Source organism: Tachypleus tridentatus, chromosome 3 (assembly GCF_004210375.1).
Source record: "Tachypleus tridentatus isolate NWPU-2018 chromosome 3, ASM421037v1, whole genome shotgun sequence".
NCBI lineage: Eukaryota > Metazoa > Arthropoda > Merostomata > Xiphosura > Limulidae > Tachypleus > Tachypleus tridentatus.
Window position 1 is genome coordinate 101614529 of NC_134827.1, and position 27357 is coordinate 101641885.

Genomic DNA, 27357 nt, shown 5'->3' on the forward strand with positions numbered 1-27357 from the left:
ACTTTATTTGTTTTTTCTTTCAGCTGTTCGAGAAGATAGAATGCCGGGTGGGAGAAATTCTGTAGCTGTGTATAACCTTTATAAGGTGAGCAAGGTTATATAGGATTATGGTCAAACAAATAAGGTCACTTATCGACTTTGTAATGGGGTTTATCCTGGTTATGATTAAACAAATAAGGTCACTTACCGACTTTGTAATGGGGTTTATCCTGGTTATGATTAAACAAATAAGGTCACTTACCGACTTTGTAATGGGGTTTATCCTGGTTATGATTAAACAAATAAGGTCACTTACCGACTTTGTAATGGGGTTTATCCTGGTTATGGTCAAACAAACAAGGTCACTTACCGACTTTATAATGAGGTTTATCCAGGCTATGGTCAAACAAACAAGGTCACTTACTGACTTTATAATGGGGTTTTATCCGAAATTATAGGAAAATAAACAAGGCCACTCAGCGACCATAAATTGATATCAATGCATCGATAACAGGGTTTTAGAAAACGCAAACACGAGTATCGATAAATACATCAAATGACGCTTCGCATCCGCGCATATCTGTTTTTTTCATACGTACTATATCTACACAAATATAAGTACATACTTTTATTTAAACACCTCTATACACGTATCCCAGTCTAAGTAAGTGGCTGGTTGGAAAACATTTTCGAGTGGTAGGGAAACTGAAGCCTGTTTATCTCCCCTCCCCCCCACACGTGGTTAAAAATGTCTATTCAGACACATTTGTATAGATACGTGTGTGTGTGTAGCTGTTCACATCTATTACTTGTGTAAATGCCAACTAGTGTTCTTTATTTATTGGTATATAGCTGAAACAACCTTCGTGTAGCACTCGCTGTTGTGAAACTTGTTTGGTGGGTTGTATTAGAACCCGCTATTTCCTTAGTCGTCAAAAAACGAAATAATGTCATTTCTCGCACAACTACAGCTTGAAACGAATTGTTATTAAGCTATCTGTATAATAATAATTGAGAAAAAAAGGCACCACGAAATACGTAAGGGTAAATTATTGAAAAACAAATCAATTTTTCTTGCGCGTTTATTCCCCCCATCGAGTAATCAGTTAAGGTCTGCTAACTGAAGATTCAGAGAAAACAAGTGGTGGGTGTGTTGAACTGATACGAGAACGGTGGAGAAACATTTCATTAATGTTTCTTATTAGTTCAGTTTGACACCCACCCCAACACCACCTTGTCATTGTTTTTAAAGTAATAACATCATATATAATGGTAGTAAAAACACGACCAAAAAACGTTTGGTAAAAACCATAAAACTCTGGTGCTTACGACAGGTGAATCTGTCTTCTTTGTTTAACCCTAAGAACAGCAAATCTAAGTGTCGAAAGAGCTAGGTCTTATCTTTATGTTGTTGTGTCGAAAGATCTAGGTCTTATCTTTATGTTGTTGTGTTGAAAGATCTAGGTCTTATCTTTATGTTGTTGTGTTGAAGGAGCTAGGTCTTATCATTATGTTGTTGTGTTGAAATAGCTATATTTTATCTTTATGTTGTTGTGTTGAAAGAGCTAGGTCTTATCTTTATGTTGTTGTGTCGAAAGAGCTAGGTCTTATCTTTATGTTGTTGTGTCGAAAGAGTTAGGTCTTATCTTTATGTTGTTGTGTTGAAGGAGCTAGGTCTTATCATTATGTTGTTGTGTTGAAATAGCTATATTTTATCTTTATGTTGTTGTGTTGAAAGAGCTAGGTCTTATCTTTATGTTGTTGTGTTGAAATAGCTATATTTTATCTTTATGTTGTTGTGTTGAAAGAGCTAGGTCTTATCTTTATGTTGTTGTGTTGAAAGAGCTAGATCTTATCTTTATGTTGTTGTGTCGAAAGAGCTAGGTCTTATCTTTATGCTGTTGTGTTGAAAGAGCTAGATCTTATCTTTATGCTGTTGTGTTGAAAGAGCTAGATCTTATCTTTATGCTGTTGTGTTGAAGGAGCTAGGTCTTATCATTATGTTGTTGTGTTGAAAGAGCTAGATCTTATCTTTATGCTGTTGTGTTGAAGGAGCTAGGTCTTATCTTTATGTTGTTGTGTTGAAACAGCTAGGTTTTATCTTTATGCTGTTGTGTTGAAAGAGCTAGATCTTATCTTTATGCTGTTGTGTTGAAGGAGCTAGGTCTTATCATTATGTTGTTGTGTTGAAAGAGCTAGGTCTTATCTTTATGTTGTTGTGTTGAAAGAGCTAGGTCTTATCTTTATGTTGTTGTGTTGAAACAGCTAGGTTTTATCTTTATGCTGTTGTGTTGAAAGAGCTAGATCTTATCTTTATGTTGTTGTGTTAAAAGAGCTAGGTCTTATCTTTATGTTGTTGTGTTGAAAGAGCTAGGTCTTATCTTTATGTTGTTGTGTTGAAAGAGCTAGGTTTTATCTTTATGCTGTTGTGTTGAAAGAGCTAGATCTTATCTTTATGTTGTTGTGTTGAAAGAGCTAGGTCTTATCTTTATGTTGTTGTGTTGAAAGAGCTAGGTCTTATCTTTATGTTGTTGTGTTGAAACAGCTAGGTTTTATCTTTATGCTGTTGTGTTGAAAGAGCTAGATCTTATCTTTATGTTGTTGTGTTGAAAGAGCTAGGTCTTATCTTTATGTTGTTGTGTTGAAAGAGCTAGGCCTTATCTTTATGTTGTTGTGTTGAAAGAGCTAGGTCTTATCTTTATGTTGTTGTGTTGAAAGAGCTAGGTCTTATCTTTATGTTGTTGTGTTGAAAGAGCTAGGTCTTATCTTTATGTTGTTGTGTTGAAAGAGCTAGGTCTTATCTTTATGTTGTTGTGTTGAAAGAGCTAGGTTTTATCTTTATGCTGTTGTGTTGAAAGAGCTAGATCTTATCTTTATGTTGTTGTGTTGAAAGAGCTAGGTCTTATCTTTATGTTGTTGTGTTGAAGGAGCTAGGTCTTATCTTTATGTTGTTGTGTTGAAGGAGCTAGGTCTTATCTTTGTTGTGTTGAAAGAGCTAGGTCTTATCTTTATGTTGTTGTGTTGAAAGAGCTAGGTCTTATCTTTATGTTGTTGTGTTGAAACAGCTAGGTTTTATCTTTATGCTGTTGTGTTGAAAGAGCTAGATCTTATCTTTATGTTGTTGTGTTGAAAGAGCTAGGTCTTATCTTTATGTTGTTGTGTTGAAACAGCTAGGTTTTATCCTTATGCTGTTGTGTTGAAAGAGCTAGATCTTATCTTTATGTTGTTGTGTTGAAAGAGCTAGGTCTTATCTTTATGTTGTTGTGTTGAAAGAGCTAGGTCTTATCTTTATGTTGTTGTGTTGAAAGAGCTAGGTCTTATCTTTATGTTGTTGTGTTGAAAGAGCTAGGTCTTATCTTTATGCTGTTGTGTTGAAAGAGCTAGATCTTATCTTTATGTTGTTGTGTTGAAAGAGCTAGGTCTTATCTTTATGTTGTTGTGTTGAAGAGCTAGGTCTTATCTTTATGTTGTTGTGTTGAAGGAGCTAGGTCTTATCTTTATGTTGTTGTGTTGAAACAGCTAGGTTTTATCTTTATGCTGTTGTGTTGAAAGAGCTAGATCTTATCTTTATGTTGTTGTGTTGAAAGAGCTAGGTCTTATCTTTATGTTGTTGTGTTGAAACAGCTATATTTTATCTTTATGTTGTTGTGTTGAAAGAGCTAGGTCTTATCTTTATGTTGTTGTGTTGAAAGAGCTAGATCTTATCTTTATGTTGTTGTGTCGAAAGAGCTAGGTCTTATCTTTATGCTGTTGTGTTGAAAGAGCTAGATCTTATCTTTATGCTGTTGTGTTGAAAGAGCTAGATCTTATCTTTATGCTGTTGTGTTGAAGGAGCTAGGTCTTATCATTATGTTGTTGTGTTGAAAGAGCTAGATCTTATCTTTATGCTGTTGTGTTGAAGGAGCTAGGTCTTATCTTTATGTTGTTGTGTTGAAACAGCTAGGTTTTATCTTTATGCTGTTGTGTTGAAAGAGCTAGATCTTATCTTTATGCTGTTGTGTTGAAGGAGCTAGGTCTTATCATTATGTTGTTGTGTTGAAAGAGCTAGGTCTTATCTTTATGTTGTTGTGTTGAAAGAGCTAGGTCTTATCTTTATGTTGTTGTGTTGAAACAGCTAGGTTTTATCTTTATGCTGTTGTGTTGAAAGAGCTAGATCTTATCTTTATGTTGTTGTGTTGAAAGAGCTAGGTCTTATCTTTATGTTGTTGTGTTGAAAGAGCTAGGTCTTATCTTTATGTTGTTGTGTTGAAAGAGCTAGGTTTTATCTTTATGCTGTTGTGTTGAAAGAGCTAGATCTTATCTTTATGTTGTTGTGTTGAAAGAGCTAGGTCTTATCTTTATGTTGTTGTGTTGAAAGAGCTAGGTCTTATCTTTATGTTGTTGTGTTGAAACAGCTAGGTTTTATCTTTATGCTGTTGTGTTGAAAGAGCTAGATCTTATCTTTATGTTGTTGTGTTGAAAGAGCTAGGTCTTATCTTTATGTTGTTGTGTTGAAAGAGCTAGGCCTTATCTTTATGTTGTTGTGTTGAAAGAGCTAGGTCTTATCTTTATGTTGTTGTGTTGAAAGAGCTAGGTCTTATCTTTATGTTGTTGTGTTGAAAGAGCTAGGTTTTATCTTTATGCTGTTGTGTTGAAAGAGCTAGATCTTATCTTTATGTTGTTGTGTTGAAAGAGCTAGGTCTTATCTTTATGTTGTTGTGTTGAAAGAGCTAGGTCTTATCTTTATGTTGTTGTGTTGAAACAGCTAGGTTTTATCTTTATGCTGTTGTGTTGAAAGAGCTAGATCTTATCTTTATGTTGTTGTGTTGAAAGAGCTAGGTCTTATCTTTATGTTGTTGTGTTGAAGGAGCTAGGTCTTATCTTTATGTTGTTGTGTTGAAGGAGCTAGGTCTTATCTTTGTTGTGTTGAAAGAGCTAGGTCTTATCTTTATGTTGTTGTGTTGAAACAGCTAGGTTTTATCTTTATGCTGTTGTGTTGAAAGAGCTAGATCTTATCTTTATGTTGTTGTGTTGAAAGAGCTAGGTCTTATCTTTATGTTGTTGTGTTGAAAGAGCTAGGTCTTATCTTTATGTTGTTGTGTTGAAAGAGCTAGGTCTTATCTTTATGTTGTTGTGTTGAAAGAGCTAGGTCTTATCTTTATGTTGTTGTGTTTAAAGAGCTAGGTTTTATCTTTATGCTGTTGTGTTGAAAGAGCTAGATCTTATCTTTATGTTGTTGTGTTGAAAGAGCTAGGTCTTATCTTTATGTTGTTGTGTTGAAGAAGCTAGGTCTTATCTTTATGTTGTTGTGTTGAAGGAGCTAGGTCTTATCTTTGTTGTGTTGAAAGAGCTAGGTCTTATCTTTATGTTGTTGTGTTGAAACAGCTAGGTTTTATCTTTATGCTGTTGTGTTGAAAGAGCTAGATCTTATCTTTATGTTGTTGTGTTGAAAGAGCTAGGTCTTATCTTTATATTTGTTGTGTTGAAACAGCTAGGTTTTATCCTTATGCTGTTGTGTTGAAAGAGCTAGATCTTATCTTTATGTTGTTGTGTTGAAAGAGCTAGGTCTTATCTTTATGTTGTTGTGTTGAAAGAGCTAGGTCTTATCTTTATGTTGTTGTGTTGAAAGAGCTAGGTCTTATCTTTATGTTGTTGTGTTGAAAGAGCTAGGTCTTATCTTTATGCTGTTGTGTTGAAAGAGCTAGATCTTATCTTTATGTTGTTGTGTTGAAAGAGCTAGGTCTTATCTTTATGTTGTTGTGTTGAAGAGCTAGGTCTTATCTTTATGTTGTTGTGTTGAAGGAGCTAGGTCTTATCTTTATGTTGTTGTGTTGAAACAGCTAGGTTTTATCTTTATGCTGTTGTGTTGAAAGAGCTAGATCTTATCTTTATGTTGTTGTGTTGAAAGAGCTAGGTCTTATCTTTATGTTGTTGTGTTGAAAGAGCTAGGTCTTATCTTTATGCTGTTGTGTTGAAAAAGCTAGATCTTATCTTTATGTTGTTGTGTTGAAAGAGCTAGGTCTTATCTTTATGTTGTTGTGTCGAAAGAGTTAGGTCTTATCTTTGTTGTGTTGAAAGAGCTAGGTCTTATCTTTATGTTGTTGTGTCGAAAGAACTAGGTCTTATCTTTATGTTGTTGTGTCGAAAGAGTTAGGTCTTATCTTTGTTGTGTTGAAAGAGCTAGGTCTTATCTTTATGTTGTTGTGTCGAAAGAGCTAAGTCTTATCTTTGTTGTGTTGAAAGAGCTAGGTCTTATCTTTATGTTGTTGTGTTGAAAGAGCTAGGTCTTATCTTTATGTTGTTGTTGTTAGTAAGTAAATATCGTAAGTCCTGGAGTACGGATAGCTTATGTTAAAGTTACATTCATGTAACTGTCTGCGGCTTTACCGAGTTCTGCTACGTTACACTCTTAAGTCTATGGCTCTAGCAAATTAATAACTCGCTACTCAGTTTCCAGTACTGATAGCCTATTAACACGCGAGCCAGGTATTTCTGGGAAGTTCACATAGGACGATCACGGGTTGTAGACTAGTTTCCTAATTTAGTCCAATGTAATTTAATAATAATTTTTAGGCGAATAACGAGTCAAGCTGAACGAACCTTCAGTTTTACAGTAAATGAATAGAATGATAAAATGTGAATAATGTCATTTTATATCATTGTGCTATATTGTAATATATCACCGATTATTTGAGCTAAAGCAGAATTTTGGCTTTTTTTGTTTGTTTGTTTCCATAAGCTTTTCAGGATGGATATTTAGGACAAATGGGTAATGTTGATTATACTAATTTATTCTTCTGGAATCTTCGGTAGACAAGCTGTATAAAATACCAAAGACAAATATGAAGCCCACTGTATCGTTTGATTCACTACTTATCACCAAGTCAGGCCCGGCATGGCCAGGTGGGTTTAGGCGTTCGAATCCCTGTCGCACCAAACATGCTCGCCCTTTCAGCCGTGGGTGTGTTATAATGTTACGGTCAATCCCACTATTCGTTGGTAAAAGAGTAGCCCAAGAGTTGGCGGTGGGTGGTGATGACTAGCTGCCTTTCCTCTAGTCTTACACTGCTAAATTAAGGACGGCTAGCACAGACAGCTCTCGAGAAGCTTTGTGCGAAATTCAAAAAACAAACAAACAAACAATTCACCGAGTCATACCGATTTCGGAGAACTTCACCCTTCATCAGACAGCCATCGAGTAGTGCTGATCAAAAATCAAACAAATAAAAGTTGCTGTAAGCATGCACTTGATTTTAACCATAACCTGTTTTTTTGTTTTCTTGGTAAACATCCGGAACATATTCAAGTGACTTTGAGATTTATAAAATTACCTTTCAGTTAACTTAATCTTTTTATCGTGGTCTACCTTCGTACAAAACGTAAGCCTGATAAAGCAAAATTTTGAAAAGATCTATGTTCAATGATGAACATACCTTAAGGATTGTTGAATAATAATAAAAACTATGTAGATATAGATAAGAAATAAACCAACTTAAACATTAATAAAAGTACACAGCAAACTGAGATGAAATGCATAATATCTAAAGAGAGAGATACACCAGAATGGACTGAATCTATCAAATCGTCGATTCTAAGCTATTAACGACGTTTTCGTCAGTTATCCCAATAATACTTTACGCTGTTCGCCGTAGAAGTTCCTCTCTCCTTGATTGTTATTTTAGTTGAGGTTTTTAGTCTTTTTTTCTTTTATTTTTTATTCATCCTTTCATTTTCAGGGTCACGTCATCAATGTTATCCTGTGGTCAGTATATATGATGCTATGGAACGAAGCGACTTACATTTTTACTTCATATTAGGTGTTTTTAATTGATTGTGTGGTACTTAGCCTCAAGAATATGTGTATGATGTGTGGAATGACAGACATAAGGTGTTGTTTACCCATTTCTCTTAAACGTGTGAAGACGTCTGTGACTTTAGGGCTTTTCTAAGAATGTAGTTTTACTCCTTCAAAGCTGGAATTGGTTTCTGCTTCAAGTGTGTTTGCTGATTGACTTTCTGTAATTTGGTTCTGGTTGTTGCTGGATTTGTTTCCTCAGCGATAACGTTTCTTGATTTAATAGTTGCCTGGCTCTGTGTGAGTGTATATTGTTGTCTGTGCGTGTGTATGATGCAAACATTTACACGCTGCTGCAACGTGTCCATATCGACACAGATCGGGCAGTTTGGTCCGAATTTCGCGCAAAGCTACACAAGAGCTGTCTAATGCTAGCAGTCCCTAACTTAGCAGTGATAGTTTAGAGACAAGGCAGCTAGTCATCACCACCCACCGCCAACTAATGGAATTGATTGTAACATTATAGCATCCCTATGGTTAAAGGGCGAAAATTTTCAGTGATGGAGATTCGAACCCGCGACCCTCAGAATGCGAATCGACGGAAAATTTAGTGTACTAAGGTTAGTCCACGTGTTGAGTCAAACTCATCTTTGTAAGTATCATATTACTATTAATAGAAGTACGTAACATCCGGGAACCAATAACATGGGGTTAGGACTTCTGTGAAGGCAAAATGCCAGTAATGTTTATTGCGTTTTTTTTTTGTACCTCCCCCCAATAAATAATTATTTACATTTTTCCCTTTGACGACATTTTTCGTTTTCCAGCCAGGAGTCGATTGCGTTTTCCTGCTTTAAAATCTGGAAAACTTATACAAAGTACTATGTGATATCATAAGACAATAAAATGCTACGAGTGGGCTATTTGTATTGAGCCCACTCTAGGTATCGGAACCCAGTTTTCAGCATTATACTATTACTTGCAACTGCAAAGTGAAAAGGTGTTTCACCTGCAATACGTTGTAGTCACTGTGAATGTGTTTGTTGTTTGTAATGAAGCACAAAGCTACAGAATGGCTATATATGCTCAGCCCATCACAGGTATTGAAACCCGGTTTCTAGTGTTGTAAGTCTGAAAACGTACCGCTGTGTCACTGGGGGCACTGTAAATGTGATCATAATGGAATATCCATTGGTTTTTGTGTGATTTGTGGATACACAGCTGAAAGATGTGCGATCTATGTTGTGCCCACAACGAGTATCGAAACCTGATTTTTTACAGTGCAAATTCTCAGATTTAACATTGATATCCATTTAAAGGAAGTTATTAAGGAAAAGAGAGCCAAAAAGGTTTCTCCTACTTCCTAAAAAATCGACTAGAAATAAAAAGAACTTCGAAAATAAAAGTCGTCGTGGTCTTTGATCTCGAAGACCAAAAGCGAAAAATGATAAATTATCAATATCTTGTCATATAGCAATAGGTAGTATTGTGTGTTGATCCTTACCTTATACAACCAATTAACTGCAAAGCGTCGTTTTTTAAATGTTTTATTATTACACAACAATTGAACTTACACACAGGTGGTTTTATGTCGTTTGTCTTTTACTTCCAGCCATGAGGATTATTAACACTCCTACGAAAAGTGGGGCCTAATAGGCCCCAGAGCAACTTGAAAAGTTATTAATATTAGGCTAATAATTTTGTATTTAAATGAAATTTAAATGATATTTAATGAAATGAAATCAAATGAAATGGCAATTTTACTTAAATACACATTTATTAGCCTAATAGCAACCTTTCAAATTGCTCTGGGGCCTATTAGGCCCCACTTTTCGTAGGAGTGTTAACAGTACGCAAAATTCCTGCTTTGAATGTCTGGAAAGCGATCATATAAAAATTCTAAACATAGTTGCAGCGAATATGATACACTTCTTACAGACTAGACTATTCTTTTAAAATTATTGGGATCATTTTGTATTTTGTTTATCATCGATATGCAAGCCTTCAACAGTACACTTTCGAAGATACGTTTTTTGTTTTAATCATTAAAAAAAAATCCAAAAAACTACGCTGAACACTTCTTAGTTTACGAAAATACAGATTAAAAAGTTGTTTGTTGTTAATTAAGCATCGCGTTATCTGGGCTTTGCCCATTCGTGAGTATCGAAACCCATGTTTTTTACAGTCATAAGTCTTCAGTCTTACTTGTTTGTTTTGAATTTCGCTAACCGTCCATAACTTAACGGTGTAAGACTAGAGGGAAGGCAGCTAGTGATCACCACCCACCGCCAACTCTTGGGCTACTTTTTTACCAATGAATAGTGGGATGGACCGTCACATTATAACGCCCCCATAGCTGAAAGGGTGAGCATGTTTGGCGTGACGGTGATTCGAATCCGTGACCCTCAGTTTACGAGTCGAGCGCCCCTAACCACGTGACCCTCAACCTTACTATTGAGCCATCGAGAAATTGAGGGGCTCATTTCTTAATTCATCAACATTTAAATCCTGAAACGTAATCAGGACACTTATTATTATACGAAAATTCAAATCCATACACTTAATCTGCGTGCTCGTTATTCTATGGATCCAGGAACCTAAACAGAACATTTGTTATTCATGTAAATCGCGATCAAACACCATTAACACTTCCTATTTCATGGAAATCTAGATCAAAAAATGTAACCTCGAAAGTTCTTTCATATATAAACCCAGATCCAAGAAGTTAATATGGCACTTTCTTTATCAAATCCAGAAACCATAAGGCGCTCAGATTTGTACATCATTTCAATCTTATTTCATTATTTTGTCCGTGCTTCGCGCAGTGGTTACAGACAACAGATCCGTAGGTGCGACGTTCGCGTTTCGTTACAGAAAGAAAAAAACAAAACCTTTTTCAGCAGTTTGTGACTACAAGTGCGTTGTGGTCAAATCCCACTATTTGGTCAGACAAGGGTTTGTCAGTGAGTACTATTTAGTCTATCAGTTGAACAAGAGGGATTTCTCAATAGCCGCGGCTGTAATTAGATCTCAAATCAGTCAAGAGATGGAACTATAAGTTTGTACTTGAAAAAAACAAAACAACAACTCGGAGTTTCCACGTCACACTTAAAAAATGGGGGAAACTAGCGCGCGCAGATAGCCCTTCAGTTTGGAATGAATATCACAAATTAAACAAACATTTTTTTTCCATCTTTTAACATTTATATGCTCTAGGAACTTTCAGCCTTTCTCTTTAAAAAGTTAAAAAAAAGGCCTAGCAGATTTTAAAAGCTATTACAAAAATGTATGAGACGAAAGTGTCATAAACAGATAAACCATTTCTCTGTTTATTTTAACGTCAGGTGAAATATAAGAAGCATAAGAAAGGTCAGAAGAATGGTCAAGTTAGACAAGAACAACAAAAATCGCCAATCAGTCGCTACCCCCAGCAGGAATGGGCAAATGGCCAGATCCTCAAAACAGCTCTCACTAACCCAGCAGATGTCATGCACCTACGTCATCGCCTTGAAAACTGCGTCACAAGCTCGCGCGATCGTCAAATGCCAGTCGAGCATGCTTTGAGCTCAATAAGTCAACTGATTGAATGCGACGATTTTGAAGACGTTGCTACTTTAAGTAATTTACAGGACCTTTTCAACATAAAATCTGAACTATCTGAAAAACTCTGCCAGATAGGAGATAACATAGTGTTCAAGTTAGTGCAGTGGACAACGAGGTTACCGTTTTACTCGGAACTTCCCGTAACGGTCCACACTCAGGTCAGTTCACTTCTGATTTTAATTAAATAAAATTTTGAAATGGGCGTGCACTTTTGATTTTCACTTGCCTAATTACGTCATTAAATAAACGTTCGAAAAAGGGCGTAACATTTAATATCCAGGAAAAAAAAAATAGTCCTCATTTGTTCGTTTCGCAGTCTATAATTCAATTACCACCTGTTAGGGTTCACCATGTTACGTGCATTTCTCATTTGTACGTCAATGGTATTATGAGCAAGCGTTCACCTAAGCCTCATCTAGTGTCAATCCTACACATGTCAGTTGCCGTTGTTATTTAGCAGTGTTCATTGTAAGTCACGTGTATCTTCCAGTCAGTAAATACAATTCAAACAAAAAATTAATAGAGGTTGCAGAATGAGATGTATGGGTAATTTAAGTAAAATTATCCACTAACCCATTCCTAGTCGTACCTTTATGGATCTGATAATACGTGTAGATATATTGCTATGTGAGAGTCGTGGCTGTTTTAGTAAAACAAGTTTTATCTTTGTGATACTTTTAAAAAACCACGTAATACATTTCTAAACTTTAGTTATAGCTGTCTGAAACAATTCAGTTTTAACGTACTGTAAACCTGTACCTTGGTACGACAGTATAGTCTTAATTTCTGTAAACCTGTACCTTGGTGTAATAGTTCAGTTTTAACTCCTGTAAGTCTCTACTTTGGCGTAACAGTTCAGTTTTAACCACTTTTAATCGGTATCCTAATGTAAATTTCTCACTGAAATAAGGTACGTTCAGACTGTGACATTTCTTTCTGTTCGCGTTCTTACGACATTATTTCGCTGGACATCCGTGCTAATCCGAATTCCCCACTAAAATACAATCGTGTGTTTGTGACTGGTTAAAGTTAAAAAGAATCGTTTCATTGGTCTCCCACTTTACACATGTTTATAAATCTTTTCTTTTGGTTTAAAAGTGTTCATACAATTGAACTTTTTAAGACACTTTTTATCGTCGTGTTCGCGCAGAAAAATTCGAGTTAGTTGGATAATTTTGTGAGGTTATAATATTTATAGCAAAAAAAATGATAAAAAATCGATTAAACAAATAGACTTATTTATTTCAAGGTTTATTAAAAAGACTAAAGTCCTCCACCAGACTTCACCTAACTCTCACCACATACAGCCAACTGTTCTTCTCTCTGGCAACAAACCAAGCGATCTTCACCAGTTCATTTACTTCGACAGTACAGTAACAACTTTGAGGCAGAGTTTGACCACAAGATCCAAGCGGCATCTACCTCTTTAGGGCGATTACACTAGAGGGTCTGGAAACAGCGTGACACAAGACAAGAAAAAGTTTAAATTACATCAAGTCGTGTTACTGAGCTCCTCACCATATTCAACAGAGATTTGTACATTTTATCGTTGTCCTATAAAGATATTGTTAAGTGTACAACTTAGAACACCTTACAGGGGATCCTGAATGTATCTTGGGGAGTTCAAATCAGTAACGAGGTTTTGAAGTATGTTGATATGCCCAGTGTAGTAGCCATATTTATTAAAAGACATCTGTACTGGGCTGGACATGTGATGCATATGCCAGAAAGTATATTTCCAAAGACTCTTCTTTATGGAGAACTTTCTCCTGGCCAGCAGCAGAGAGGTGGACTAAAGCTGCGTTGCAAAAAGATGTAATAAAGCATCACCTCATTACAGCCGATATAGCTAATAATAATTGGGGGCCTCGATTCAAAGATCTCGCCAAGTGGCGCATATCTATCAAGGATGGGTCAAAGGTTGCATAACAAAAGTGATTGAAGGTCTCACATGATTGTTATTCTCAAAGATACGCCTTACCTACAGTTCCTCACACAGTACAACGAGACATTTGTACTCCAATCACTCAAGTGCTGGATGCATAACCTACAATCTAAGTACTGAAGGTTTATTTCCTTCTTCTCCAAGGCATCTTCGGATATGGAAGGACTAACGAGGACAACAGTATCATAGAGATTTGTTTATAGGATATGACTTTCGCGAAAAGCTATTTGAGTACTACCTGATCTATCAGTCCCTAATTTTGAAGTGATAGTCTTGAGAGATAAGTACTGGAATACTATTTACCATCTACATAATAGAATTGGCCATAACATTATAACGCTCCCCAAGCTGAAGGGGCGAAAATGTTCGGTAACGTGTTTCGAACCCGCGAATCGAGTGTTCCGACAATCAGGCAATGTAATAAACGAGCTGATGACACAGGTACTCTAGTACCATAACTCTTAGCATAGTATTCGTTCTTCATCTTTTGCTACAAACAAACTGCCTTATGCATCCAAAGAAAAGTTAATTTTAAAGTTTTAGTTGTAATTAGAAAGTGTCCACGTATTATACAGGCGCGATCTCTTCAATTGCGGTTCATGTTCATTTACAAACAATTACTCTTACATAAAGTGCCTTGAAATTGATCATCTACAAAGACGTAACTCGAATTCGCTGTATTTGTCGTCACAATCACCTATAAGTAAGTTGGACTGCCTTAATGAAACTGTCACTCGAATGTCTGTTACAACAGGTGAAGCGCGCTCTTGTGTTCTAATACAGCTCTCTGAGTAGTCAATAAGTTAAATGTAAACCGTAAAACCATTAAAGAACACAAGAACATCATACACTTGATCATTGTGTTTATCATAACAACTGTGCATAGGATAGAAATGTTATTCATGTGGTCAATTATACCGGAATCAAGACTCAGTGATCGTATATTGTTAGTGTAATAAAGTCGCTTTTGTACTATTTTACTCAAGAAAAGTTAATGTTCAACTTGTGCATGGTATCGTGAAAAACAAAAAGTAAGTTCATTGAACTTATTTTATACTGTACGCCCCCCCCCGCTAGTACAGCGGTATGTCTTCAGATTTACAACGCTAAAATCAGGGGTTCGATTCCCCTCGGTGGGCTCAGCAGATAGCCCGATGTGGCTTTGCTATAAGAAAACACAAATGGTACGGTACGGTTAGTATAATGCAATATACAGCTCTGCCCATTGGTACAGGTGGTGGGAGAACCATGCAATCTACGGTTCTGCAAATTGGTACAGGTGGTGGGAAAACCATGCAATCTACGGTTCTGCCAATTGGTACAGGTGGTGGGAGAACCATGCAATCTACGGTTCTTCAAATTGGTACAGGTGGTGGGAGAACCATGCTATCTACGGTTCAGCCAATTGGTACAGGTGGTGGGAGAACCATGCAATCTACGGTTCTTCAAATTGGAACAGGTGGTGGGAAAACCATGCAATCTATGGTTCTGCAAATTGGTACAGGTGGTGGGAAAATAATGCAACTCACAGCTCTATCATTTGTTACAGGTATATATAAACAAACATATGTGGGGCATAGTTGTAAAAGAATTACAATAGGTGGCTCTGTAAAGTTGTTTTTCTAATTTCGCGCAAAGCTATACGAGGGCTATCTGAGCTAGCCGTCCCTAATTTAGCAGTGTAAGACTAGAGGGAAGCAGTTAGTCATCATCACCCACCGTTAACTCTTGGGCTACTCTTTTACCAAAGAATAGTGGGATTGAGCGTAACTTTATAAAGCCTCCATTGCTGAAAAAAATAATAACATTCGCTGATGAGGTTCGAAACCGTAACCCTCAGATTGCGAGTCTAGTGCCATCACCACTATGCCATGAGAGGCTCAGAAATGATGATAACTTGTACTATCCATCAATGATATGCGTTCGAGTATATATGTATACGCACATACACACACACAAATTTTAATATCTATTTTGTAAAAAAAATTAGCTCACAAAGAAATGGAAACAAGAGAAACTTCTTTCAATAAAAGTTCCGTAAGGAAGTAACAACGGATATTTTGGTAGTTTTTACGCGTTTTTTCTGAACGGCCTGTTCTAATATAACCTTGGATACCGAAAACTTAAGTTAGGGCACGTGCACAGGATTGCCTCACGTTGCATCACACCATACCAATAAGAACTCAAAGTAATACACGGCTGCGCTCGTTATTTTAAGTACTTACAACTAATTACCTTATATTAGAATTGCCATCAAGCTATTTAGCTTGAAGTCTGATATTTCGAGTGTTGCTTTTATACACCAGGTGGGGTAAAACAAGAAGGCTTTTTGTTGTAATCGAGAGGCATTGCATAACTCGCGCTGCTTATTAACTTCTACCCTTAGAGACCGTGGATAACCTTGTCGGCACGTACAGTAACGATAGTAAGTTTACGAAGTTTGGTTTGAATTCCGCGCAAAGCTACACGAGGGCTATCTGCGATAACCATTCCTAATTTAGCAGTGTAACACCAGAGGGAGGGCAGCTCTAGTCAATATTACTTGTGTCAACTCGTGGGCTACAATTTTAGCAACGAACAGTGGGACTGATTGTACCACCACTAAAGGGCAAGCATGTTCGGTGACGGGAACTTGAACCCGCGACCCCAAGACTACGAGTCAAAGGCTCTAACCACCAGGCCTTTAGCATTCGTACACTGGGTCATCCTGACGTCTTCCCCTCAGCAAACTAAAGAACAAAGTGATATATGATGCGAAAAATGGAGGGAGAGACAAGGGTTCGAACCGAGAAATTCCAACGGTTCTACACGAAGTATTATTATGCCACAGCTGAATAAAACTATATAAAAATACATAAATTACTGAAGATGCTTATATATCGCAACTTGCCCTACAAGCATATATTCTCACTTGAATCACAAAACCAAAATAGGATATGGCCTATATAATACAGCCTTTTTTTAAATACCTGTATAGCAGTGCCATTTAAAAATTATTCTAAGTATCCTTTCATTTGCGTGAAAGAAAAGGTTTAACGATTGGTCAATTAAGATAATCTACCATCTATACCAAGTTTGAGTATCACCCACAGAAAACTGCACCATTTATGGTAATTTCGACCAGCATCTGTACAAATTTCTACCATGTACACCAACTTTGATCGGCATTTATATAAAAAAGTCTACCATTCACACCAAGTTTGACCAGCATCTACACAAAACTCAACCATTTACCCACTCGAAAGTTGACCAGCATCTATACAATATTCTATCATATAAACCAACTTTTACCAACAACGATATAATACCAGTAGGATACCCGGTGATGCTTCGAAGAAAATGGCTTTAAATATTCCGAGTTTTTTGATCAAATCAACTACATTCATCGTTATTTGTTTGCAAAAAGAAATCAAAATGATTTCTTTACCCAATTAAATATTTTGAATTAAAATCAATACAACTTTATTAAAGCTGTTTTATAACAAATCCGGGTACTTTGCTCCTGCTTCTTGTAGGCGCTTTTCGTAAAATTTCAAGTTTTAAAGAACAAAATTTTCTACCTTCTAATGTTGCAATTTCTGCTTAATTATCAAGTTTCAATTGCAGCATATTCTGGCTTTATTATCGCTCTATTCAATTGAATAATTCACTTATTTTCTTCTCGTTTTTTTTGTAAAGTCATCCTATAGCTTATTCTTGCGAGTACACGCAAGCAAAGCATCTGATACGACTGAAGTAAACCTACCTATTTAGTTGATGGAGTGTGCGTGCATGTTCGAGAAAAATAACTGTAGTTCAAATTTTCTCCAAATCGAAGTACAACAGAAAACGCTTCACATTAAATAAAATATACAAAACTATATTTTGGGGAATTCATTAGGAATGGTTTTATGGAATGTTGCATGTTTTTAACAAACACTAATTTAGACATTTATTACGAGGCGTTTAATAGGGAGAATTTTATGGAATACTACATATCTTTTAAAAAATCTTAATTTGGACATTTGTTCTAATCACGAATTTATCACGCTAATATTTGATTTATACCTTTTCTTTTCATTCAGTTACTGACCCACAAGTGGCATGAGATTCTGGTGCTAACTACATGCGCTTACCAAGCTATCCATGGACCAATCAAAGGATCCGAGGCGAGCCTGGAGCAGGACATAGCCGCAGGCCTGTGTCGTCTTCAGACCTGCTTAGCTGCAATGATGGGTCGACCAATTACATTAGACCAGCTGCGCTTAGAAGCTGGCCCTTTGGTGGAACACCTGACACAACTTAGTTCTGCATTTCGCCAGATGAGGTTATGTACTGAAGAGTATGTTTGTCTCAAGGTTATCATCATGCTAAACCAAGGTGAGGAAAAACTAACACGTCATTAAATGTCATTATAAGACACCCCCCCCCCCAGACTCTTTGTAAAGAGTCTTCCCCCTATTTGTAAAGGCATTTTTTTTGTCTACAGATATATGTCCAAGTTATTACTTTCGACAAGTAGTTTATCGATAGCTCAGTAAACGTGAAAACAGCTTAAACAATTACACTTAGCAACTTGAAACAACTAAACAAAAATAACTTTTTTAACAATGAATATTGAAGACGATCCATTATTTGTATGAGTACAGGTTACAAAAAGGGTGAATACGGTCTGGCATTAGTCAGCTGTAATAAACATTAATTCTAAGAACTTGTGAGTGAAAACAAACAAGGAGATAAAACAATATGTCAGCCATGCTATATCTTCCACAACTAGGACTTTCATCCTTGATTGGTGGACTTCAGTCATCATTGACAAATGAGTTCTAACCTTTAGGGTCAGTTGATTCTTGGTATACTTTTATATAATATTCAGTTCAAACATTTTGATTTTTATTTTACTTTAATTTAAATATAAAATTTAAACATGCACCTAGTGATTAGTAAACCAACTTCAATGTATAGTTTTGTACCTATACCACACGTATACATGGAACATTATTTAGTTGTTCCGCAATTTCGAAACTAAATCATATACTTATTATTCATTTTTTCTCCAAGGGAAACGTTTCGACTAAAATCGTTTCTATTCTCTGTCAATACTTATTCTGGAGTTAAGTTACTAAGCTCTATCCTCTATTCTGTAGTGTTTGACTACAGAAATGGATCTAAGCCTATATTCAAATTATTAAACATTTAAGTCTCAGAAGTTTTGTAAATCAAAGTGTACTAACTGGTTGAACCTGAAAATGTTCGACTTGCATCCCTCAGGAAGGTTGTAATAACCAGAATGATGACTATATAGGTATAAATTGAAATGTTCATACTGCGGCCTCAGAAAGCTTCTAAAAATCAAAGTGACATGTCTTCCTGAGGGAGGTGCCCCCAATATTTCATAAAATAAAAAAACGGTGGCCAGTGAAAGTTGTGTTTCTGTTTCTTCCCAACAGAAGAGTACCAAGGTCAACGAGAGCTCGAGGCGATCCAAGAGCGTTACCTAGCAACTCTTCGCGAATTCATTGAACATCGCTTCCCACAACAACCCAGTCGATTTAATGACCTACTAGCTCGCCTCCCAGAAGTCCATGCAGCAGCGGGGCTTTTGCTCCAAAGCAAGATGTTTTACGTTCCGTTTGTTCTCAACACCAAAATCAGCAGATAACAACCGTGATTTGGGACTACGTATGGTCTTTAATATTTGCACACACGTGGGAACCATCACTGAAAGGTGGAATGATGGTCAGCGCACAAAGAAGAGACGACGTGGAAACATATTCCCCCTGACTAGTCAGTTCCTGGGATAGTCGACTACACCAGGTTGGAGGTAACAGAATGTCACACTGACCACGTGGAAGTGGTCAGCCTCTTTCTGGTTCTGTGCAATAAGTCGTGCAGATTAATAAATCGTGATGTTCCTGAAAAAGCGAAGCTCAGAGATATAGTGGATAAAATGTGAGAAAATCCGGTTTCTTGGCTCACTTTACGAAATAAATATATATATATATATCCCATGTTTGAAATGTATATTTTCTTTCCTCAATATTGCTGCTCAATAGTACTGGTGATTATTAACTCGTAAGAGTGTAAAAAGATGTTAATTTTTGCAGATTATTTGAGGAGAAAATAAGAACATTAAAAAACTAATGAAATTAGGGAAGAAGTGTATCACAGTCTTGAGTTATAAGTTTAAATCAACATTCACAGAAACCATCCTCTAGTTTTATAACCTGTAAGGTTTTCACATATATCACTGTTCGCAGACTTTTAAAAATTAACTCCATGTTCAACAAACAGCACACTGAGAGTTTGTTACACTAGCACGTGGTTTGGGCTACTTACACAGCAAGTGATGCGAGTTGGTTATACCAGCTTTGATTAGTTACATCAGCCTATTGTACAGCGCGTGGTTTTAAACAATCACCCAAGCTTAGAATCTGTTTCGTTACTTAGTTACAGCCTTAACTATTTTCATACGTAGCATTCGTTTCGCATAATGTATTTCCAATACACTTGTTGCTAAAGTATCTTTGTTAGGTTCTGAGCGGTGATAACACCATCTTCGGTAGTCAACCAGAATAAGAGTACTTTATTCTTAGGTAAGTTTTAGACGCTGAAAAAGAACAAGACAATGTAGTTAAAAGTTCATAAACAATCTAGCCAACATTACAAACAATAATTTCTTAAAGAAGTGTTTTTTATTTCCGTGTCTATCACGTAACGAACACAACTTATTTAGTGGCCTGTAGGTTAGGATGACTGAATCGCAATCTGCTGCTGGTCGTTGGATCGAAACCTCGCTCCACCAAACACGCTCCCCTTTTTTTGGTCATGGGAGCGTCATTACGTGATAGCCAATCAAACAATTTGTTAGTAAAGAATGACTCAATAGTTTACGGTAGATGGCTGCCTGTCAGTTACTTTCCCTTTTGTCGGTAATTTAAAATTAAAGATGGCGGCAGATAGCTATTGAAGTTTTGGCATAAAAATAAATAAACAAACGCCATTTTATTTCGGTGACATTTTATGTCAGTTTTGTTTACACAATGTGTCTGAAAACCTCTTAGCCAAGAATTTATGGATAAGCAAATCGGCCACTTAGCCTCTAAGCTCCTTGATATACTAAACTTGACTGACATGGACATACATATCAATAGTTCCCATACTCCATCTGAGGCCCCCTTGATATGAATAAAAAAGGTCTGAACCCCAACCTATAACTTCAGCATGGTGATTGAAAAACAGTGCCGTAGTAAAAACAGTAACATCTCCTTTCTATATACTGCATCATAAATTCAATTAATCATAACATTTATCGACTCATTGTTTATTTAGGATTAAATTAAATTCAGTATCTTTGTTGACAGTCCCCCAGAAGTAGCTTCATGGCCCCAAGTGGGGCCACGGCTCTCAATAGGGAAATAATAGCATATATTATACTAATTTTTGTCGACATGAATTCGGCGAATTTTATAATCTCATTGCCCCAAATTTCATTGTTATCGCTTCTTTTGGGAGCGTATGTTTTTGGGTTAAATTTTGTCTCGCCTTACAAACAAAAAACATCTTAGCATATAATATACAGCAAGGCCTTTTGAACAAATATATATATATTAATTGCATTTACTGGCAACTGAGCCGCAGTTGCGAACAAAATATAAATGCATCGCGGTCCTAACAATCATTCAATGTTAACGTGGTCGGTAACTATGGCAACGGATATAAAACACGCTCACTTCTTTCAGACACCGATAACAAACAGAGTGCAAACTGAGACCGGAGATTTGTGTTTTGTTTGTCTGTCGAATTTCGCGCAAACTTACTCGAGGGCTAACTGCGCAAGTCGTCCCTCACTTTGAAGTGATAGATAGAGAGAAGGCAGCTTATCAATATCACCCACCACCTACTCTTGGGCTACTCTTTACCGACGACGAGTGCAAATAACTGTATCTTTATAAACGGTCCTCCGGTTAAAGGAAGGAACATGTTTGGCGGGACAGAGATTCGAACCCGCCTCCCACAGGTCAGTAGCCGGGTCTTCTACCTGCCAGACACAAAGACCGGAGGCATTTGAGACGTGGTAACCCAAATGGTTAAAAGTGTCGCAGGGTTCGAATCACGTTAGGTTCCAATTTTCTCTTTACAACATCCCAATCCGTGTATTTCTATACAGACGTGTTGTTTTCTTAAACCTAGTAAAGCTAACAGCTATTTCTTACATCACGTTATTGTACTGTGTCACCATCTGTTCAAAATGCGTGCTCGCGTGCATGCGAACAAGATATTCAGAAAGTAATGAAGTTTAAAATGTGTGCGGCATTATTGAGAAAGATTAATTTGTATAAAAGTAGGTCAAAGGTCAATTTCATGGTAAAATGGTAACGAGTGTATGAAAAGAGCGGGTTCCTAATAAACACGTTCACGTGCTCTTATCTTCGGCCATCGAAGAATACTCTGTCCTTACATGTGTTCAAGATAGGTCGTAGCTTACCGCACTTCTAATACAAGATAAACAGAATAAACGGTAAAGCTGGCCAAACGTCCCACTTCTAGTCAGGGCCACAAGCGGTTCAATGGCCCAGGAAAGTAGAGACAGAGAGAGAGAAATACGAAAAATCATACGAACAATGGAACGGGGAAGGAGAACCGGCCTCCATGAAGTAGGTCAGTAAGCCGTTCACCCCATGGGAAACGAGAGCACGTGGTACACTGTTCCGGGCTCGTGACCTCGCCTCGTTAGTTACGTCGTCGGACTGGATGCCTACGCATGGAAGGCTGGACCTGTTTGGCCGGCTATAGTGTACAGGCAGCGCCCAAGAAAATTGACTGAATCCTCCTGTTTAAAAATGGCCTTAGCTTTGGCCTTGTAGGCTACATGGTGCGGTAGTTACGGAAGGGTTGCCCGCAGCCCCGAAACACTTTTTCCTAGTGGCCTACTTCAATGGCAGTTCTTCCCTCAGGGACGCGGAACTTTTACCACCTCATTTTTTAAAATAGTTTCTTTTAATAGACGTTATGTATTACTTCGAGTTAGTACCGAGTTGTTGTTTTTTTACCTTTTTAATAAATCAAATATATTGTTCTTTTTAATGTATCGTGACCCGAAAAACCGAATATGATGAACATTTTCATGTCCTCAATAAACTTCGACTTGATTAGCAGCGTGTACAAACACCTAAAATTTAACCGTTGTACTGTATTCGAGGTTATTACTCTCGTTTGAGGATATAAACACATTTTTTTATTTTATTCTGTGAATTATGAAAAGATGCGTGCGCCAAACACGTTATCATGAAATAAAACACGAGAAACGTACATATTAGTATCATTTCCCAGATATCACCATGTTTAAAAGGTTAACGTATTATATGTATTTACGTTTCGTTCGAATTAATTTTGTTATATTATTATTGCTTAGGGTGTAAACCTTTTAGGATAGCTTGACGTCAAAACTCTACAAAGATAATATGAAATTAGAACCTCACTTTTAAACAGTTAATTCGACGATTAAAGAATATTCGTTGCGTAGCGACATCATTAGTTTTGTGATAGATTTTATTCATTTTGAAGTGCAAACTTTCACGGCAACATTAAATGTCGAAATAGTTCCTGCATTGTAACCACGTAGCAAAGAAAAAATTATAAACATATAATGAAAGTACATACTAGTATTCTCTGTCTCTTATCTCTCACATACATATATATTGTTTGTTTGACTCATTTGGAGTTCCGTAGATAGTGTGATGTAAAACGAAAACCGATACACGTCTTAGGAAGAGATATTTAACGTCATTTTCAGACGCAAAATATTTATGAACTTCGATAGTAATCTTAAACAAAGCAACAGCAAAAAACAACAAACAATGATCTGTGTGTCTAGTTTTACTATATGCTGTTCAATTAATTTGCTTCCTATATTTTATGTCTTTTAAATTACTTCGTTTGTGTATTTAGTAGTTTCTTTGAAAATTTGAAAATAAACATATGCCGGATCATTAAAATCGAGTGTTTCTACAAGACTGGGGAACATAAAATACTAAAAAGAGAGATAATAGAACAATCCACAAACGACGTCATTACTTGAAATGGTTTCGTCTCTTTCATATTTCGCGCCAAAATTGCACAAGGACTATCTTCGGTAGTCGTTCAAATTCAGCACTGGGACACCAGAAAGAAGGCAGCTAGTCAACACAGTCAACTATTGGGCTACTCTTTTATAAACGAATAGAGGGATTGACCGTCACGTTTAACGCACCCAAGGCTAAAAGGGCGAACATGTTCGACGACGGAAGTTCGAACTCGTGACTTTTTTTTTTTCCTCTCGGCTCGCTCTCCAACCCGAGATTCCCCGAACGCCAATCGAGTGTATCATCGACCAGCTATATTATAGTTCCCAGTAGAGGGCACTTTTTATAACAATCTGAATAAGACCTTTACCCGGGTCTTGTCTGAGGATCGTGTTTCGACTATTCCACTTTTGAGGAAAACGATTTGAACCCAAGATCAGTTGCACAACAAGCGAGGTATTCAGCACATAACTGCAGATTCGGCTCACTGGTGAGAATATATTTGTAATTATACAATCTGTGACACACGTAGTGGTAATACCCGATATGCTGGCGTTACGTCTAATTAGCTAGTAGTTAAACGTCAGGAAGAATCACTGGTTAAGTATCCCCCACTCCCCAGCCCTGGCACACACAACGGGCAATATGTGCTCTGTCAACTGCGAGTATGGAAACACGATATTTAATGTTATAAGCCCGTGGATTATATTTTCCAGGACGTCTCATAGTTGTTAAGTAATTATCAAATAACTTACATCGAGATAACGATAATGAATATCTCTGTCTGTTCTTCCGAATATCAAGAAGTATGAAGAAAGAGGGGAAAACAGTTATGTTGTTAAACAAAATTTATAATGTTACATAATCTTTAAACTAGTTCTGATGTGTTGCGATAAACATTGATGAAGAATTATTCTTTACAAATTTATGCAGTTTACGTTTACATTTGGACATAATGGCGTCCCAACCACTACTACACCTGCTGCATCCCAGTTAGTCTGAAGATCCCTAGTGGTATGATACGAAGGGCCTCTTCGGCACTGGATGTAGCAAATATAGTGTGGTTGACATACTCTTCTTTATCTTTGCTCACAAGTAGTTACCATAAACTATATGTACTTCCGCATGGTACCCGAATAAAACCACATTAAGAGAAACAATATTTTTATTTCCCGCTTTTGAAGTTCGTACGTCATACTGAGCTTTAGCCTACAAGATGCCTAATTCTCCTCGTGATTCAAGGCGCACGCGCACATTTTACTGACGTCACGATATTACAAATATTGTAATGTTCAGAGTCCTTTCTGTGCCATCATTTTATTGTCTACTGACGGACAACGCATTATTATATTGTGATGAAAATAGTTAAAAAGAGGTGACCCCTATTTCGAGGAAATAAGTAAGGTTAAAACTTTTACGTAAACAACATAACAGTGACTTATGTATAAATTAAAACAAAAAATGACAACCAAACAGGTGAAAACCAGAGCATTAAAGATGGTATGTTTCTCTTTTTCTCTAAGGAAGCTGGAAACTTGATAGTTACGAATATATAATTACCTTTACACATTATTGGAACATAAGCATATAATAATCGATATTTAAGATTACTAATGTAGGCTTAATACAATCATCGGACTTCAGAAAGAACACTTGACTGTCTCAAGATAGTTATTTTAATTACCTTTAACCGACGAGAGAAGTAGTGCACTGAACTTCGCCTTCTAGCCTGCACCTGACCAGCGATTTTATCTGCTTAACAGAAGAAGTGTGTGTGAGTGATTATACACAACGATTTGCAAGCCTATAGCGACCAACGAAAGTTGACTCGGCATGGCCAGGTGGTTTCAGGATCGCTTGATTCGTAAATCTTCTGCGGATTCGAATTCCTTCCACCAAATATTCTCGTATTTTCAGCAATGGAAGCGTTATAATGTCGCGTGCAAAGCTACACGAGGGTTATCTGCGCTAGCCATCCCTAATTTAGCAGTGAAAGACTAAAGGAATCGCAGCTAATCATCACCACCCACTGCCAACTCTTGGGCTGATACTCTTATACCAACGAATAGTGGGATTGATCGTACTATTATTACGCCCCTACGGCTGAAAGGGCGAACATGTTTGATGGGATGGAGATTCGAACCCGCGACCCTCAGACTGCAAGTCAGGCGCTCTAACCACCTGGCTGGTGCCCGGCCCAAAGCTGTCAGCCATACCACTGCCATGGCTATCACCAATAGATATATCATTTATAAATATTTAAAATGCTTAACCTATCATACAAAATCTGATACAGAACACGTGCGACCACAAGCAGGTCGTACTTATTTTCTTTTTAACCTTGGTGTAGCGGGTTATACAACGGCTTTATTTTTTTCATGTATAAAATTTTAGCTCATTCAGTTCATAGCAGGATCACTTCTTTACCGATTTTGACATCTAATTACAGTTTCGAACACAGGAGGTCAAATTCTTTCAATTGATGTATTTGACCACGCCCAAAGTCTCAGAGATTAATTTATTCTAATCGTGCCTAAAATAATTTTAGTTTCTGAGTAGGCTGGTACAGATCCTGAACAGCAATAAAACCGAATCGGGTACACATGCGCCCCACGCTAGGTATTGCTGGCGCACAAAAATGTAGCTAATAAAAAGAGAAATGAATGACTCGTTGAGTAATTTACTCTAGTCCTGGATAAAACTATTTCAAGTGTCGCGGCTATCGAGGATTCCCTCTTGTCTTTCAAATGCAAACTTTTAGCTCATAGCTCCACCCGTTGACCGATTTGAGCTTTAACAACAGCAGCGGCTGTTGGGGATTCCCTTTTTCTATTATTACATCTGTTGTTGCAATATACAAGTAAAACGTTATAGTTTCTGTTCTAAAGCTTATTGATAGCTATGAATTTCTGAATCATTTTCATTAATAGGAAAATAATAATAAACAAGGGCATCTGCGAGGTCTGGATGTTACTTTGTGACGTCAATTTACGCCATCTACGTGCTACCTATTGTGCAGACTCGTAACAAAATTAAGTGGATTATTATTATTACTTATCAAAATACGCAGCCTATTGTCTGACAATATTTTAAACAATATATTAAATATTATGTTGTTCGTTAGCGCCATCTAGGGAGATTCAGTTAAGCTGAAAACCAATATTATAGTATTATTAACAGTCTATTAACTTTAATAGTAAAAGTTAGAGACGTCGTAACTGTTGTTATAAAATAGCAGAAGCCAGCAGACAACAATATCTTAAACGACACTGAACAGATGTTTGTCCACTAGCGCCATAGTCGAACATAGAATCGAACTGGAAGCCAAGATACTTCACAGGTTTGGTTTGTTTTGAATTTCGCGCAAAGCTTCACGAGGGCTATTTGCGCAAGCCATTCCTAATTTAGTAGTGTAATACAAGAGGGAAGGCAGCTACTCATCACCACCCACCGCCAACTCTTGGGCTATTCTTTTCCAAATAATAGTGGGATTGACCGTCACATAATAACGCTCCCACGGCTGAAAGGACGAAGATGTTTGAAACGACGGGGATTCAAACCACTCACCGCCAACTCTTGGGCTATTCTTTACCAAATAATAGTGGGATTGACCGTCACATAATAACGCTCCCACGGCTGAAAGGACGAAGATGTTTGATACGACGTGGATTCAAACCCGCGACCCTCAGATTACGGGTCGAACGCCTTAAGACACAATGAATATCTATATCAAATGTTGTACATTTTGTTCGGGTCACGCTCCTATCGTAATAAGGCAGCGCTGTATCTACGCTTTAAACGCTCTAAATTTATTCACATTATGATTTATAGTCAAACTGAATTGTTAAACGCTTAACTTTGTGGAAAGTAACAGACAAAATTTATCATATCAAACATGTTTATACTTACGACGTCGATTAAAAGTTGATAAGTGATATCTGTCATATTAAGTAATTACTATGATGAAAGGTAAGTTATTATGGTTCCCAGATCCTCTGGAATAAAACTTTAAA

The 27357-nt window shown here is 37.1% G+C and overlaps 1 pseudogene across 1 annotated transcript in view; it reads left to right on the plus strand.

The window, feature by feature from the left end:
* Positions 1–19437, plus strand: part of LOC143247617 (hormone receptor 4-like) — a 30738-nt pseudogene extending 11301 nt beyond the window's left edge. The window contains exons 3-6 of the transcript XR_013026620.1: positions 24–85; positions 11098–11514; positions 17366–17660; positions 18731–19437. The product of XR_013026620.1 is annotated as a hormone receptor 4-like (transcript). The remainder of the gene's footprint in view (positions 1–23; positions 86–11097; positions 11515–17365; positions 17661–18730) is intronic.
* The last annotated feature ends 7920 nt before the right edge of the window (positions 19438–27357 follow it).